Source organism: Stenella coeruleoalba (genome assembly GCF_951394435.1).
Source record: "Stenella coeruleoalba genome assembly, chromosome: 7".
Classification (NCBI taxonomy): domain Eukaryota; kingdom Metazoa; phylum Chordata; class Mammalia; order Artiodactyla; family Delphinidae; genus Stenella; species Stenella coeruleoalba.
Window position 1 is genome coordinate 42,189,720 of NC_137153.1, and position 13,601 is coordinate 42,203,320.

Here is a 13,601-nt window from a genome sequence, read left to right on the forward strand (position 1 = left end):
GCCAGGGTGTCGGTGCGAGGCAGTCAGGGCCTGAACGTGCGGGAGTGTGCGCAGCGGAGACCTGGCCAAGGCTGAGTGAGCGAGTGAGTGTGAATGAGCGACCCGGGGGGACTGGGTGTGCGCCCAGCGGCCCTGGGGGAGCCAGCGGAGTGGGTGTGGGTGTGTGTGCGTGCGCGTTTTTGAGACTCGCGGTCGGGGCTGCACATGAAGCGCGGGGACTACAGCAGTCTGGAAGGCGTTTCCGAGAGAGGGCGAATGCGAGGGGGGCCAAGCGTGCCAGTGCGGGCGAGTGTGCCCGCGGTGGGGAGGGTGCGTGCCAGCACGAGGCGAATGGGAGCGGGGGCTCACAGGCCTACGCAGGATGAGTGTGCCCGCTCGAGCGGGCCGCGCGTGCCAGGCGCGGGAGCGTGCCAAGGCGGGGGCACGCGGGGGCCGTGGCCGGGAGGGGGTCGTGGCGCGCGGCCGCCGAGGCGCGGGGAGACCAGGCGGGAGGGGGAGGGGAGCGAGGGCGCGCGCGGCCGAGCGGGCGCCCGCGGTCACATGGGCGAGGGAAGGAGGGAGGGAGCGCGCGAGGGAGGGAGGAGGATGGGGGGGTTAAAGCCGCCGAGCGCCGGGGAGCCGGTGCAGAGCGGGCGGCGGCGGCGGCAGCGGACGCGGCGGCTCCAGCCGGCGCGGCGCGGGGCTCGGCGGCAGGATCTGGCAGCGGTGCTAGCTCCGCGCTCCCTGCGTCGCTCCCTGCCGGGAGCGGTCGAAGGTCGAGGCGCGGAGCCCCGGCGGCCCGAGGGCGCGGTGAGTACCCAGCGCGGAGCGCGCGCGGCCGGACCCTCAAACCCTCCGGCTGACCTACAGACCCGCGGCCCTCGTGCGCGCGGGAAGAGGGGGGGGACGTGCATGGGCCCGAGACCGGGGGGGAGGGGACAGGAAAGTTCACGGGAAACTTTGCCCGTAAACTCGGGGGCGGGGGCGCAGGAGAAGCTGCCCCCCACGTCCGGGCGCGCCGGGGGTTGGGCGTGGTGGGAGGGGGGGGCGGACAATCGGCTGGCGGGAGGTGGCAGGGGCCAACTGCCCTAGCCTCCCTGTTCTCCCTCACCGCTCAGCACCGCGCGCAGGGTCTGGGAAAATTACGGAGCTGGGGGGTCGCAGTGACCCCCGCGCGCCCAGAGGCGGCTTCTTTCTCCAGCAGAAATCTGGACTTCAAAGCGCCCAGGGGTGTGAATGGACGGTTGCGCGTCTGCCAGTGTATGTATGTCCGTGTGAATCCGCTTGTGTGTGTGTGTGTGTGTGTCAGCGTGAGCCCGCCTGTGGTTTTCTCGTGAGTCCGCCTGGATGTATCTCCATTTAGTGGGTCTCCTCCAGTAACTCTTTGTAAATGTTCCTGTGTTGTGTGTCCGTGTGGGTCCGCCTGTGGTGTATCCCCGTCTCTTTGTGAGTCCGCCGGTGTGTGTCTCCCACAGTGCGGCTCTACATGAGCCGGCCTGGGTATCCCTGTATTGCTCGGAGGAGTGTATCTCCCCGTGCGTGGGGGCTGGGCCGCGCGGAGGTCACCAGACGGACAGCTCTCCTCCTCGCCTCCTCTTCTCTCCTCTCCCGAGCCTCTCCTCTAGCGCTCCCTAGACCCCCTCCCCCCCTTCAGTAGCTTCAGGCGGGTAGGACTATTTCACGCCTTGTTGAAAATTCAGGATTTTCTTTCTCTTTCCGTCTAGTCTCTCTCTTTGAGAAGCCTCTGTGTGTGTCTGTGTGTCTGGCAGCTTGTCTGCAACACTGGGTGTGTGTCTGCATGCCGCTGTAGGAGTGTGTCTGCAACACTAGTTGTGTTGCCTGTAATACTTGGTATATTTGTGTCTGTGTCGGTAGGGTATTCGTGTGGCTGTAATCACTGAAGTGGTGGGAGTATGAAATGCTGGGTGTGTTTGTGCATCTGTAACTGCTGTTTGTCCAGGGGGTCTGAAACACTGAGTGCATTTTTGTGTGTCTAACTCTGGGTGTGATGGTGTACCAATGTATGTACGGGGGTGGTGGGACTTGAACAATTGGATATTCCTACGGCTGTAGGGCTAGCCGGGGCTTGGCGGGTGGAGGGGGCTGTGTCTCAATAAACTGCGCATCCCTGCTCCACTGCCAAAACCCACACAAATCTTCTGGACTGGTTCTTAGGGCTCCTGGTCAGGATCAGTGACATGCAGCCAAAGTTCACACTCCATCACAGTTAATACTCCAACTGGGACCCTGAGCCTTATGTGAAAAGTAGGAATTTAAAGTTAACACTCAAGACTTCTAGGGGCTCTGGAATTCATCCTCAGCTTTCCTCTGGGACACTTAAACTCATATGGACGCGCACCAAGAATTACACCAGGACAATGGACTTGCACTCAGATTCACACTTATGTTCTTGTCATATCCAGTGATACACTTCAGTCCTGTAGTTTACACTCAGACTCACATTGGGACTCTAGGCTCACACTTTAGATTCACATTTCTGTCCTGAGGCTCATAGGCTAACATTGAGACCTAGAGCCCAGGCTCAGAACACACTGGAGTCCTAGGGCTCACAGTGGGACTCACACTAGGACCCTGGAGCTTTCTCAGATTCACGCATTCTGAGGCTCACACTCAGACTCACATGGAGAACCTGGGGCCCACATTTGAACTCAAGGACTCACGTAGGACACTGGGGATGATACACTCATGCTCACATCAGTTCACCCTCAGATTCACACTAGGACATGCAAGATTCTCACTTCCATCCTGGGATCACTTAGGGACCCAGACTTATAAAGGGACCCCAGCGCTCACACTCAGACTCACATGGGGAAACGTAGCTCACATTCAGAAAGCCGTGAAGACCAGGGGCTCACATTCACACGAACACTAAGTCTCTAATGCCTATACTGACTTGTTTGGGAATCCTGGGGTTCACAGACTCCTACTTCCGTCCTGGGGCTTACAGTCACATGCACACTGGGACCTACATTCACAGTCAAACGTATACTTGCCTCTTGGAGTTCACACTCAGATTGACATCCCTGTCAATTACATTAAACTTGCTTCCATCTTGGGGCTTGTGCTCAGACCCACACTAGGGACCTAGGGCTCACACTCAGACTCATGCTTGCACCTTGAGGCTTTCATATTCACATGGGAGCCCTGGGGTTCACACTTAGAATCACACACAGTTACCCTTCCATCTGGGGCTCACATTCAAACCCACATTAGGATTGTGTTCACACTCCCAGTGGAACTTAGAACTCACAGTTAAATACACCCATGCTAAGGTGTGTCTCAGGGAAGTTGGGGACAGGAACAAGATCTGTCCTCTCCAAAGGTGGAGAGGGGAGGAGATAACATGTTTGGTCACATCTCTTACTTGGGTTGTGGGCTGATGGAGGGGGCGGTGGGAAACACTGACCCAGTTAAATTTTTCTGCCTTTTCTTCCAGAGGAGACTAGGCTCTCACAGCAGGAAGGTTGAGTGGCTTTTTTGGTACAGGGGTGACATGTACCCTTAGAGTTCCCCATGTACATGCACATCCCCCTTAAATAGTTTTGGGTACCCTTCCTGTGATAGAGAGGGTCAGGTATGGGGAAATGAGATTCATGTCCTCCCAAGGCATCTCCCCCATCCCAATCATCCTTAGGTTGGGAGAGGTGTGAAGGTTGACTTGGTGAGGGGTAGACCTCTGGCTCCTTTGACCTTTCCAGGTTGGTGAATCTCTGATTCTAAGGGAGATGGTAGCCCCAGATCTGTGGTGAGAAGGTGGCTGGAGGAGGAGACTGGACTGGAACCCACCCGCCTCTCTCTCCTCTGCCCTGGCTGGAAAGGGGTTGGACCAAGTTATGTTATATCTCACAGTGTCTCCTGGAATGCCTGAGTCCTTATCCTGTCTCCAGGGTATGCCCAGCGTTCTCCACTCTGCTTCTTCCCAAAAGAGCAATAGCCCTGGGGAGGGGGGGCAATTGAGTCAGGTTGCAACCAACCTTAGGCCTCCACCTGCCTTGGAGACACTGCCGGGGGCTTTATATACCTTCCCGCTGTGGAGGCCAGTGGGCGGGGCTGCTGAAGTACAGGAGCACCCCTTGGGAGCCAAGAAGTAGGGACCTGGCCCTCAGGCTCAGATGGCTAGGCTGTTAACTGCTCCTTGTCCCAGAGGGGGACACGTGCTCTCCAGCCCCCCTATGGGGGTGGTGCGCTCGAAGGCAAAGCACCCTGCTCTGCCCCCCCGTGGCGAGCTGAAGTGTAAATGAATCGGAAACAGATGGAGCGTATTTTCTTTGAAATGCAGATGGTTGTGGGGGGGAACCCTGTGTGCCTGGTTGGGAGGGGGGGCGTCCCAGAGAACAAGGAGGCTAAGAAGAGAGAGCTGACCCCTCCTCCAGACCCGCTGTGGGGTTGGGGGGAGTGGTGGAGACCTCAGCTGTGTAAACTCCCGTGGCCCAGGGTGACCACACCCACCCTGGCTCCTGGCTTCCTGTGGGGAGGGGCTGGGGAGCCTAGTGGTCCCTGTGAGCTGAGAGCCCTGAGGTCGTCACCCCCCTTTGCCTCTGCAGAGGGCAAAGAGAACCCCCAAAGCGTAGGGCATGCTGGGTTTGGGGTCACCAGAGCCAAGGAGTGGGAGGAAGAGCTGGGGCAGATGTGGGGAAGAGTTAGACCCTGCTGCTGCGGGGAACCAGCTCCCAGAAGCTGGGGCTGGAGCTACAGTGGAAGGAACTGAAGTTAGACTACGGTGGTGACTTCTGGGCAGTCCAAGGGCCCGTCCTGGGGTTTAGGAATGGACTGAAGCATCCTCAGTCCTGGAAGAAGTCAGCATGCCCCACCATACGCTACCTGTACTTCCTCTTCACAATACTCACCAAGGCTGCATAGTAATTGCCTGTGAACTCTGGGACCTAGGGACTGGGGTCTGCTTTGCTTACCACCCACCCACCCTGCCCCTGTCACAGACCAGGGGCACAGTGGGAGGGCACTGCTGAGTAAATAATACATCTTTTTCTCTCCTGCCAGACTGAGTGTTGTTGGTGGGCAGGACCATGTCCCTAACTCCTGGCACAGGACCTGGCAGGGATTAGGTACTCAGGAAATGTTGAGGAATGAACATTGAGTGGGACAGACCATGGGGAGAGGGGACTCTCTGGGGTTTGTGTCTTGAGACCCAACAGCCTCTGTTGTATAACCCTGTTTGGCTCAAAGGACCCCTGAGTGATTTGCAGCTAGACTAAAGGAAGGACTTCCCTGCCTTCAGGGAAGGAGTGCAAAGGATAGGCAGCTTCTTCCTTGAAAAGGTCTGGACTAGGTGAGACTGGGGCAGGGCAATGACCCTGCTTCTGTGGCAGAGGTCAGAGGTCACCTCTGTCCTCTCCTCAGCTTCAGGATTTTTCAGAAGATGGGAAAGTCCTTTTCTCCCCACGTGGTTGTGAGCATGTCATGTCCCTTGCTCTCTCTAGGTCTGGGTTTCTTGGACTGTAGCTAAGGCAGTGGACCCCATGTCTGAGCCTTTGAGGCTGGGTTCCGAGTTTGTTTAGCTGCTGTGGGCACCACGGACTGTCTGTATTGGTTATTAATGTCTGTCTGAGAACACAGGGTTCGGATCCTAAAAATACCCTGTCCAGCCAGAGCCAGGGAGTTGCTGGTGTGGGTCAGTGTAGCAGTGGCTGCATCTTGATGGGATAGGCACAGAGGCACGAGAGACTGGGAGAGTGTGGGGAAACTGAGGCAGCATGGGCGAGAGTTGCACAGGAGACAGAGCCTTTGTTTTATCTGGAACAAAGGTTTATAAGATAGTGGTGCCGCTTAGTCAAATGATGGCAACATTTAGGGTAAACTGTTACCCTGCACTGCAGAGAATTTCTTTCTCAGAGAGCCTGGAGATACATCTGATATCAGACATAAAAATCGAGTAGTCAATAGTACTCTAATAGTCATTTCAAGTCCAGCTTCAGGATGTTCCAAAATAGTGTGTGGCAAAGAACAAAATCTTCCCCAAGTAGCCTTTTCTGAGCCACTGCCTCCATCCCTACCTCCTAGAGCTCTTCCTTGCAGCCCAAGACCCAATGAGGTTCTTCCACACCCTATTCTATAGGTCCCCACCTCACTTCTGACCCCCATGCCTCTGTGTAGCCCCTCTCCCCCAGGAGAAAGGAACTGCACAGTGGGCCCCAAAAGGTAAGAAGAGCCCCAGCCTCTGAGGGCAGATGTCACGTGACCCTGGCCGGTGAGCTGACCTTTCTGGGCCCCTCCGTGAAATCGCGAGATGAGGGGCTGGGCCCTGGCCCAGGCCCTGAGAGAAGGCGGTTTTGGCACCCATCCAGGTCCTTGACGTCAATGACTCTCCAAATAATGGAATCAATATTGGGGGGTGGGGGCCAGCGTGAACCAGGCCCCAGCGATTAGAAACAGATCAGCACAAACCCGCAGCTGATTCTGATAGAGCTGCCTTGGAGAGCTAGGGTGGGAGGCCTGGAAGGAGGTGGACCTGGGGGGGCTCAGGAATGGAGGCGGAGCCATGGCGTGTCCAAAGCGTGAGAGTACACAAGTGGGCAGAGACTTTGGGGCTGCCTGGGTTGGAATGATGGGGTGGGAAAAGGGGGGCTGTCCTGGTCCCTTCCTCCTTTGAGCCTGTGGGGTTCCGAGGCTGGGGAAGCTTTGTGAATGGAGACTTCTTTCAGCCAGTGAGTGATGAAGAGTGGGCAAGGGGAGTCCAGAGTTCATTTCTCTCTGTGTCCCCAGACCTGGGCCTCTAGGCCACATTAGGGGTTACAGGTTATACCCAGGGAAGGGGGGAGAGTTCTGAGTGAGACCTAAGGGAAATGACCTTTTGCTTGGGAGCATTGGGCATTAATCCAAGATAGAGAAATGGGTATTCTCCCTCAGGTTGGGAGTCTGGTCTCCTTCCCTAGCCCATGTCCTCTCAGCCCTGTAGAAGACAGCAGGTGAGGATGGAGGGGGCCATGGGGTCCACAGGGGGCTGGCCTGGTGGCAGCTGACAAAAAACAGGAAGAAGGGCTGGGGGAGTGGCTGTAATTACGGGGCATTTATTATTAATCAGATGAAATTGCTGGAAGCAGCTGGTGTAATGTGTGTAGCGATACAGACTCTGCATGCCCCCAACACAGGCACACTCGAATGCACACTTACACACGTACCACACACTGCCTGAGTCTTGTTTGTTTTCACAGTTTTCTTCTTGTGAAGGTGGGATGGTTCCATACGTGTCTGTATGTCTGCGTCTATCCTTCAGTGTTTTTTTCACGTCGGCCTGTATCCTCCTCTCCCTCTATTGTCTCCTTTTCCCACTGTCTCTGTCATTCCTTGGTCCCGTGTGTCTGTCTCTGTCTTCCTCTCTTTGGGCCTCCCTATCTGTTGGTGTGTCTGTATCTGTTACCACCAGCCAGCCTGTCTCTAACACCTTGTTTTCGTTTCTGGCCATCTCTCCCTGTTTGGTGGTACCTCTGCCTCTCTGGGCAGGGTTGGATGACATGGAGTCCCTTTCTCATGGGTATGTGTTTAGGCACTTGATCATGCCTTTGGCAGACACATCTGGGACCTGTTTTGGCGGGGAGAGGAGCAGTTGAACCCTGAGAGTCTCCCGGGGTCTTGTAGACGTCGAGGGCTCTGTTAAGTAAGTGGAGTCCTAGAAGCAACAGTGACTTTCAGAACAGCCAGCTTTCTTACCAACTACCAGTCATGTGACTTGGGGCAAGGCGCTTTTGTTCTCTGAGCCTCAGTTTTCTCATCTGCCAAAACTGTGTGTTAAGTCCTCAGCATGGTATCTGGCTCATCAAGGACCCTGAGCAAGTGTTAGCTGTTCCTATTGTTATTGGGAAAGGCACTGTGCTGGTGGGAGAGAGATCTGCAGAGGCAGACTGGTATAGCAGAAGGGCTTTGGAGCTAGACTTGCACTCATATCTATGCTCTGGAACGGATCAGCTGTGTCGTCTTGGGCAAGTTAACCTCCCCGAATCTCAGTTTTTTCAGCTGTCAAATGGGAATAATAGTAGAACCTACCTCACGGAGAAGTCATGAAGATTAAATGAGATCATGCATATAAAGTGCCTAACAGTTCCTGACACGTAACAGATGCTCAATAAATCGTAGTGGTGATGAGGAGAAAACAGTATGATGGTGGGTGTTTATGCCCTGCTGGGGGCCATGGGTCTCTGTATGAGTACGCATGGGAGAATGTGTGTGACATGGAGGTGCTTGTGTCTGTGAACTGGTTGTGGGGATTTTGGATTGTCTTTGGGTGTGTATCTATGTGTGGTGTCAGGCCACTGGCTTCTGGCCTACTTTTGTCCCTGTGGTTCAGAACCTAAGGTCTGCAAAGGGTGCTGCAGGGAGTCTGGACCACTCCCAACTTTTTCTCTTCTAGACACTTCCCTGCTGCCTGCCTCAGTCTCTCCTTCTCACAGTGGGGTTGTGAGTGTGAAGTGAGCTCTGAGTTGGACTAAGGTCTCCTCTGTAGCCTCTGATTTGTGCCCTTTGCCCTTCTAGAATCGAGCCTTGTCACATCATCCCGCCCCCTTGGTTTTGGAAGTCTCAGGAAGAGTTTGGTCTGGAGGAGGAGGACGTTGATGTGCTCCGTGTGCGGCCAGCGGTGAAGAGGTATGTACTGGGGACCCAGGGGAGGCGGGTGAGTTTCAGGGCATCTGGCAGGTGCATTGGGGCTGTAGGTCTGGGGATGTGAGTGAAGGAGGGCCTGAGATCTCTTCCTGCTCTCCCCTCCTCCTTCCTCCTGAGGCTCTTCATGACAGGCCAGTAAAGGGGAAGAGACTTACCCACAGTCACACAGGCAAGGGCAAAGCCGGGTCAGAAAATTGGGTTCTGCACTGAGGGAGCTGAATCTGGATGTGGGAGTATGTTTCGTCTCATTGTCAGGCTCCCTCTCTGCCCCCAAAGCATCTCTCTGGCTTGACAACAGGGAGCAGCTGGGCTTGGAGGAGGCAGGATAGAGGGTCAGAAAGTCCAGAATCTTCTGAGGCCAGCCTCGGAGGCTGGGCCTGACTCTCCCCGCCTTTCATTCCGACCAGGCAAGGCCCCCGGATTGGCAGCCCCCAGGGTGGGGGTGTCCATGGGATCGAGGCGCGCTGGAGCGGAACGGAAGGGCCTATTGTCCGAAACCCGCCAGAGGCCCACAAAGGCCGGCCAGGCTTTTCATCTCAGCTCCCAAACAGACTGGCCATTTTCCTGGCCTGGGAATTGGGGGGGTGGGGTGGGTTGCTGACCCTTCAGAACTAGGAATGGGGTGTTGTTGAGGGTGCGGGGGGGGGTATCCAGGCTGACAACATGGCCATAAAAGGGACAAAATGGAGCTGGGGTTCTGAAGAGGAGGAAGGGAGGCTCCAGAAGGCTGGAGAGAGTTAAGCTTCTGTCTCACTGTTCCCAGAAGACCTAGGGACTTGGAGTGGGGTGTCTGACAGAAGTTCAGATTTACCCAGTATTAGGGAGCACACCTGGAAGGAGTGTGATGGCCGGTTGGGAAAGTGAGCTGCTCAGCTGTGAGGGCCATAATCCTCCCTCCGACTGGGGACATCTTAGGGCGTTGGAACTGGGACCAGAGAAGAGAAGGCTAGTGGTCAGGCAAGAGAATGGGCTCCCTGCAGCAGGAGGGACTGAGGCCAGACAGCAGGAAGGACTTTCTGCCAATGAACAGTAGCTCAGATGCCCTGACCCTGTCCCTGGGGATCCCAGAGGATCACAGAGAGCAGGGGAGCTGGAGAATACCCCTGGGGGCTAGGGCTGAGGCAGCTTCTGTGGGGGCAGACGAGGAGGCTGAGAGGGAGGACTTGGCAGTTCCGTCCACCCTCCCGCAGCAGCACCTCCAGCACCACTTTAAAGACAGCTTTTTAATTTAACAAAGTGGATGAAAAACTGTTTTTGGAAATAAAAGATATCTGCTGTCTCCCAGGCTAGCACTCAGCCCTTGCAGAGAACCTGTCTCTGGGTTTCTTCCTGCTGTCGGTGACTCCTTTCCTCTCTCTCTGTCTGTCTCTTTTGTTAGTTTGTTTGTTTCTACTCTTCAGCCCCCCAGCTTCCCCTCGGCCTCACCATCACCCCCCCACCCCCCGGCCCCATTCAGCCTCCGTGGGAGTGTCATCCGCAGCCTCTTATTTCCGTGTCTCAGTATCTCCTTCTGTCTCTCCGCTCCCAGTCTCTCTCTTCCGGGGCTTGTCTCTCTCTCCTGATTCATCTCTGTCTCCCAGCCTGTCTCAATCTCTGTCTCCCTTCCCCCCCTCCTTTCTCCCCCAACCCCTGCTCTAAATGGGTCTATTTAAAACACCCGACGCTGCCAAGTCAGAAAAGCGTCTCCTGATAAAGCGCATTAGGCGGAGGGAGGGAGGAGGAGGGAGGAGGGAAGAGGGAGCGGCGGGCAGATGGATTGATCCAAGCCGGTAACCCCATTAATCAGGCATTGTGGATCCCCCTCCCTCCCCCAGCTTCAGCCCCTTCAGAGCTAAAAGCCGCTTAAATATTTATCACCCCTCCTCCATGGGGGCGAGGGGAGGGGTGTGTGGCCCTCGGTGTGAGTGTCCCCAGCCGCCTGGTCTCCCCCCATGTGCGTGTACACATGTGTGCATGTGCTTGTGCGTGCACACCTGACAGGCCCAGGGCCCAACTGTCGTCTTGCCCTCCCACCACTTGAGTGACCTGCTCCCCTGAGCAGCCTCTGGGGACCTTGGGGTTCGGGCCTGGCTCCTGCCCCTCCTGAAGAGTTGGGCATGCAGAGTAGAGACCCTGGGCTCCGTTGGGGGTCCTCATGCCCCCCAAAGTGCAGGACTGGGAGGCATTGCACTGTCATTCTCAGGAGGCAGGAAGGGGAGCTTCGGTTCAATGTCCAGATTCCCCCAAATTCCCAGTGCAAGAAGTCACCTGGGGAGTAGAGTTGGGGACTCCACGTTTCTAGAGTGCACGAAGGTCCCTTGCAAGGCTGGTGGAAGTTCCCCCTTTATCCTCACAGGGCAGAAATACGACCTGGGGGTGGGATGGGGGCTTCCCATTACCCTCAGACATGCGGGAGGGCAACCTGGGCCGGGAGGGGGTCCCCATCACCCCCAGAGAATAGAAAGGTGGATGCTCTCTGGGGGCGATGTGGGTTGGAGCCCCCATGGCAGCAGAGGTCAGCCTTGAGTGAGACGGGCAGGGGTTTGTCCCAGTTGGCCCGAGACAACTTGGCCCTGGGCGGGGGAAGGGAGGCCGCGGCCGTCCCTGGGTGTGAGGAGGGGCCCCGGCCCGGAGCCGGGAGGGTCCCTTCCCCCTCCCCTCCCCCTGCATCGAGTGCCACATCTCCTCCTGACTCAGACAATTAGATTCAAAGGATGACCTCACTGCCTGCCGTCCCTCACTCGCTCCCTCCGCTAGCTCGGCTCGCTCGCTCGCCGCGCGCTCCTTCCTCCCCTCCTCCCGGCCCGCTCGCCGCCTCGCCCGCCCGCCCGCCCGCCGGGACTCTCGGGGGTGGGGGTAGGCGGGGGGGGGGGGGGGACACGCCTGCTCCCCGGGCCGCCCGGGCCCCAGCCCCGAACCCCAGGGGCCCGATGACCGCGGGCGGCCGGGCGCACCCGCGGAGCGCCGGAGGCACCTACTGGGCGCCTGCACGGGGACCCAGGTCAGTGGCCGCGCAGCCGCAGGGCCGGAGAACTTGTCACCCCCGCTCCCGCGGCAGAGACGCCCCCGCCCGCGCCGCCCGCCAGCCCGCCTCGCCGCTTCCCGCTCCTTTCTCGGCCCCCGCCCCCCGCGGCTGCTCGGCCCTCCCTCTGCCAAGCTGTCTCTCTTCTCTTCTCTTTCTCCCCCCCCAGCCCCCCTCCTCTGCAGCCGGTGGGAGGGGCTGGGACTTCCTGAGGTCCCAGGGATGGGGCCGGGGCCCAGTGGCTGCAACTGGACCAGGCCTCTGAGCGAGGAGGGGGCTCTGGCTGTGTGCATTGGCCTGGGGGAGGGGACCAGCACCTGGGTGGGAAGGGGGCTACTGAGAGAGAGGCCCAGGGTGTGGGGGACATCTAGACGGAGGGCATGAGCTCCTGATAGCTTTCTTTTCTCCCATCCTGTGGGCCTCTCGCCTGGCTTCATTTGTCCCCACCTCCTAGCTAACTTCAGTCCCCGCGGCCTGGCTTCATTTGGCCCCCACAGCCTATGTTCTTCTGGGCCCTGTCGCCTAGTTTCCACAGACCTTGCTGCCTGATTTCTTTTGTCCCCACGGCCTGCTTTTCCTAAGTCCCCATCACCTGGCTTTATGGGGTCGCCCTGCCTGGTTTCCTTAGGTTCTGCTGCCCGGTGTTTGCTCCCCCGCCTGGCTTCCATGGAGCCCTCTCAGACTCACTTTTGGATGGGGCATCAGGGCTCAAGCTACACCTGGAGTGGCAAGTGGTGAGGATGTCAACAGCATTGCCAATTGTTGTCCAGTTGGGGCCCTGCCAGCACAGCCTGGATTCCTTTCTGCCTGGACAGCGACACAGCGTCCTCTCTTGTGATGGGAGGTGGGGCTGCAGGGTCCAAGGACACTTTAGGATTCTTGTCCTCAGTGGTTTGTCAGAGGAGCACTGGCTTGGCCAGTGCTGTCCCCATCTCTCTTTGGGGTCTGACGTGATGACAGGGCTTTGGCAGGGGCTGGGGGTTGAGGTCGAGGCCTCATCTCCTTCCCCTTGCCTCCCTTCCTGCAGCCAGGCCTGACATTCAGGTGCCCTATAGACAGTTGTAGGCACAGAGAGGTTTTGAAGAGGCCTGGGGTCACTCAGCAGGTGGCTAGGCTGAGAGCTGCTGCTTCTCCTCATCCTGGAAAAGAGGGGGTGAGGAGGTGAGGCAGGAGGGCCCTGGGGGCAGGCTGGTTTCTGGGGTTTGCTGGCTCCTGCTGCCACCAGTGCCACCATCTCTTCACCCGGGGGCTCCCTCACCCCTCTGCTCTGGCCAGGATCTCCCCTCATTCCCAAATACTGGCAAAAGCAGGGTTAGGAGAGGAAGGAGCCGAGTAGGGAATAGTCTGTTTCCTCGATTTTCAGGAACTTTCCCTTCCTGCTTTAGGCCACCCTGAGCTTTATCCTGTCTTCCCCCAGGCACAGGCCAGGCAACCCGAGGTCCCAGCATGGAGTGTGTATCTATTTCCCACTGCCGAGCGTAGGGGTGTGAGGGCTGAGGGTGCCGGGGGGTGAGGGGGGCTCCGCGTTTCTGGAGGTGCTCTGTTATCTGTGTGGAAGGGTGAGTGTTCTGAGTGTGTGCTGGTATCCATATGTGAGACCAGGACTGTTTTGATTGAGTGCGTGTGAGAGAGTCTGTTGTGTGTGACTGTGACTGTGATTCGTGTGTGCGCGCATACCAGCATGTGCGAGGCTGTGGCAGCGGGTGTCCACGTGGGAGGCCGTGATGAGTGGCTGTGATGGGAGACTCCAAGTGCCTGTGTCAGCGACAGGCTGCCTGGGTGTGTCTGTGAAGCTCTGGCTGTGTGTGGTGGAGGTGGGGGACTTTGGGAGGCTCTGCCAGTGGTAGTGAGAGCCCGAGTGTGCGTCCCATCTTGGGGTGAAGTGAGCACTGGGTGTCACGCACCCCTGAATCGCGGGTGTGTGTGTGAGCATGTGTGCGCGCATACTCATGCCTGTGTTTACCCATCAGGAACAGATTGCTCTGGC

General features: G+C 57.6%; 1 protein-coding gene across 1 annotated transcript in view; it reads left to right on the forward strand.

The window, feature by feature from the left end:
* The first annotated feature begins 642 nt into the window (after positions 1 to 642).
* The window catches only part of CNTFR (ciliary neurotrophic factor receptor), a 37,870-nt gene continuing 24,911 nt past the window's right edge, over positions 643 to 13,601 (forward strand). The window contains exons 1-2 of the mRNA XM_079926802.1: positions 643 to 789; positions 8,485 to 8,595. The gene's annotated coding sequence lies outside the window, so the exon portion shown is untranslated. The remainder of the gene's footprint in view (positions 790 to 8,484; positions 8,596 to 13,601) is intronic.